The sequence below is a fragment of the Lucilia cuprina genome, chromosome 2 (assembly GCF_022045245.1).
Source record: "Lucilia cuprina isolate Lc7/37 chromosome 2, ASM2204524v1, whole genome shotgun sequence".
Classification (NCBI taxonomy): Eukaryota; Metazoa; Arthropoda; class Insecta; order Diptera; family Calliphoridae; genus Lucilia; species Lucilia cuprina.
The window spans coordinates 25,406,693-25,411,100 of NC_060950.1; the positions used below are offsets into that span (position 1 = coordinate 25,406,693).

The window sequence follows — 4,408 nt, forward strand, 5'->3', positions numbered from 1 at the left end:
ATAGACTAGACTATAGACTAGACTATAGACTAGACTATAGACTATACTATAGACTATACTATAGACTATACTATAGACTATACTATAGACTAGACTATAGACTAGACTTTAGACTAGACTATAGACTACACTATAGACTAGACTAAAGACTAGACTATTGACTAGACTATAGACTAGACTATAGTCTATCGACTAGACTATAGTTTATAGTAGATATAAATATAGACTATATTATAGGCTAGATTATAGACAATATCATAGACTAAACAAAACTGCAATCAGACTATAGAAAAAATTGATTATTAAACATTTTTTTGTAATTCTTAAAACTGATTGAATTCACAGTAGATTCATATGAATTTTATAGAAACCACATTACATGTACCAAATTATATAGAATTCAGATTTTTTTTACTTAAATACTCATCTAAGTCACGTTCTACTAATAATTTCTCAAGCGTAGATTTCTGCTCTTCATAAATCCCTGCAATTTTAGTTTTATTTTTATAACAACAGCAATGGCAGTGTGTTTTTTTAATTATTAAAAAACTGCTCACGTTAAATTGTGTTTAAAAAAATGTGCTTGTTTATTGTGTTTAATCATTGAAGAAAAATAAAAAATAGCAATATACAAAATGCACACAAAACGCTTGTTAAGCTATGTTGTAAATTTTACTTTTTTTTAAATTACCAGCTACCCACCATCTAACCATACATCCATTAACCTAAGTGGATAAGCGCAGTGAGTGCAATGGAAAGAAGTTTTTTTTATTAAAAATAAATATATTTTAACTAAAAATAACATTTTTCATGTTTTTTTCAATAGGTAGTGCAAAATTATTTCTTTATAAACATATATTAAAAAGTGCGTTTTGTATCATAAATTCGTTTGGAAAAAGTGTTGTTTTTTACAACAAAATAACATATTGTAGTGTTGTTTTTGTTGTTGTTGTGCTGGACAGAATATTTATTTAGGCACAGTTTTTCGCTTTCTGTTGTTATTTCTGTTTTTATATTTATCGGATGTTTTATCATATATGTATAACGTTGATAATAAAAAGTTGACTCTACCTAAATATCAAATTTTCCAAACATTAGATAAAATTTATTATTATAAAGAATCGATTGAGTTAACGTTATTAGTATTTGAAAGTATATGTTAGTTATGTGTTTTCAACATTTCATCTTGGAAAATATTTATGTACATAAAGATGTATAATACAAAAAACAAACAAGAATTATTTTTATAAAAAATACAACAAACTAATAAAATCTTGTAGTGTGTATAAATAAATGCGACATGTATTTAAAAAAAGAAATTGGGCAAGTGAATAAGAGATTTATTTATTAACCCATTGTTGTCCTTAATTGTAGACTATAGAACTTAGACAGTCTATACATATATTGGATTGTAGACTGGATTGTAGTTAATAAAAAACTATACACCAAACATTAAAAACTATGTTTCAGTTGAGTACATTCCGTACTATAGATTAGTCATTTTTGAAGACTAGTACTACTAAATGGACTATATACTAGATTTAAAACCATTCCAAAAACTAGGCGTTAGTACAGACTGTTAGATTGACTAGTTTATAATTAATAATTCAGACTATGGAAAGAACTTCGGACCAGACTATTTTCTAGTCTATAGACCAAATTATGGAAAAGACTATAGTCTAAACTATAGTATGGACTATGGACTATATTCTAGTCTATTAATTAGACAATAGTTTATAATTTGTAGAGTGGATTATAGTCTGGACGATAATCGAGTATATAAGCTGGATTATAATATACTATACAATTTGGGTTTTGTATGGTCAAATGGATGAACTATAGGGATTATAGTCTATTCGACAGTATGGTCTATAGTCTCTTCTAAAGTCTATAAACTATAATCTCCACAAGTCTGTACTATAATCTATAGGCTGTATTATAGTTTAATCTGTAGTATGAACTATAGTCTGGACCATAGTTGAACTATAATCTAGATTATAATCAATATTACAAGCTGGGTTACTCAATGTTCTAATGAATGAACTATAGGTTACTGTATTGTAGATATTATAATTTTGTCAATAGTCTATAGCATCTTCTGAAGTTATTCTGAACAAGTCTTTTCTATAGTATATAGGTTGGATTATAGTCAAATCTATAGACTATAGTCTGAATTATGATCTAGTTTACATTTTGAATTATTGTCTGATCTAATGGGTTATAGTTTAGTCGATAGTCTGGTCTATAGTCTCTTCTAAAGCCTATAAACTATAATCTGCACACATAGTCTATAGGCTGGATTAAAGTCTAATCTCTAGGGTGTACTATAGAATGGACTATAGTCGAACTATAGTCTAGATTAAAATAAAGCCTAGTGTGTGAACTGTAGATTACTCTATTGTAGGTATTATAGTTTAGTCGATAGTCATAAACTATAATCCGTACAAGTGTGTTCTAAAGTCTATGTACTGGATTATAGTTGAATCTATAGATTATACTATCCTCTGGTCTATACTTTAGTCTATAGAGTGAACTCTAGTCTGGTTTATAGTCTAGTCTATAGGCTACACTATAGTTTGGATAAAAATCAACAATCTAATGGATTATAGTTTAGTCGATAGTCTCATCTAAAGTCTATAAACTATAATCTACAGACGTCTGTTCTATAGTCTATAGGCTGGATTATAGTCTAATCTGTAGGATGCACTAAAATCAAGCCTACAATCTGAACTGTAGGTTACTCTATTGTAGGGATTATAGTTTAGTCGATAGTCATAAACTATAATACGTACAAATTTGTTTTAAAATCTATAGGCTGGATTATAGTCGAATCTATAGATTGGACTATCGTCTGGCTTATAGTCTAGTCTATAGGGTAGACTATAGTCTGGTCTATAGGCTGAAATATAGTTTGGATTATAATCTACAATTTAGGTTATTGTCTTGTAAAATAGATGCACTTAAGGCTATTCTATAGTGGGGATTATAGTTTGGATGAAAGCTAGGTCTATAGTTACTAATAATGACTATAAACTTAATAATCTGGACAAGTTTGATAAATAGTATAACCTAAAAATATTAGAATCTAAACTATAGTGCTCAGACTGTAGACTACAAATCAATTGAAATTACTTTTACCCTTAACCAACAAATACTTAATGCATTAAAGATATATATGGATTACATGTATAATACATAAGAAAATAAACAAAATAGAAAAACGAACTGAAAATAAATAAATAAATCAACAACAAAAATTGCTGTGAAATTTAAGAAAAAAATTATTTGTTTAGTATTTGTGTTATTTTTTGTGCATATATTTTTTTTCAAAAGAACAAACCAATAAATAAACAAACAAATAGTAAAATATATAGAAATTTGGTCGCATTCTATTTGCATGAGTGTTGGTATTTTTAGTGAATATTTCTTATCAAAATTTTTTGTCACATATTTTGTTACTTTTAATGTGAGTTTGTAATCATTTAAATAAATAAACAATAAATAGATAACTACAAGACTATAACTTAAAGAATCAACTTTAAAAAAAATCAAAACTACGTAGATAATTTTAATTAAGATAACGATATTTTTTGTTTAATTTTATTTTTCGAATTCAATTGTGCATCAAGAGCTTAACAATTCAAAATTTTATTGTTTTATTGTGAAAGGTTTAAAGTTTAACTTCTATATGTATATGTTGTGAACATCAATTTCTAAACATTTTTTTTGTGTTCTTTTATTATTTGTTTTGTTTATCTGCCACTTTTTTTGGTTATTATTTTCTATTTAATTGTTTTTATATTTTTTGAGAATTTTTCTTTTTGTTGTTGTGAATCTAATGAGGTATGAGAGAGATTATTAGCATTCAAATTTTGTATTGGAATACGAAAAAAAAAGAAAACACGTGAAGAACGCATGATTTTTGAGCTATTTTATGATATTTTGGCAAAGCATTTTTGTTTTATTTTCAATAGCGCAAGGTTATTTTTTATAAATTATGAACATTTAGATTAGTGTACTAAATAATGCATTTTTTGGGATAATATAGACATTTAAAGTAGAACATGGTGTGGAAAATCTGGACAATAATTTTGAAAAAAATACACAGAGAGGAAAAACCTGATTTTGAGAAAATAAAATACGTTGTCAAAATGATAACTGGGTGTTTTTAAATTTCACACACATCTATTTTTTAAATATTAAGAATCGTGAAAGCTAACTTTAGACAACGAATTGTATTCATTTCATTAGTTTTCTATCATTTTTTCTCATGTGTAAGGCAAGCAGCAAATTTTTATCAATCTATCTCTATCTATCTATCTATCTATCTATCTATCTATCTATCTATCTATCTATCTATCTATCTATCTATCTATCTATCTATCTATCTATCTATCTATCTATCTAT

The 4,408-nt window shown here is 26.6% G+C and overlaps 1 protein-coding gene across 4 annotated transcripts in view; it reads left to right on the forward strand.

Annotated features, from left to right (window-relative positions):
- The window catches only part of LOC111678131 (mitochondrial carrier protein Rim2), a 25,441-nt gene that overhangs the window by 1,013 nt on the left and 20,020 nt on the right, over positions 1 to 4,408 (forward strand). The window lies entirely within an intron of this gene.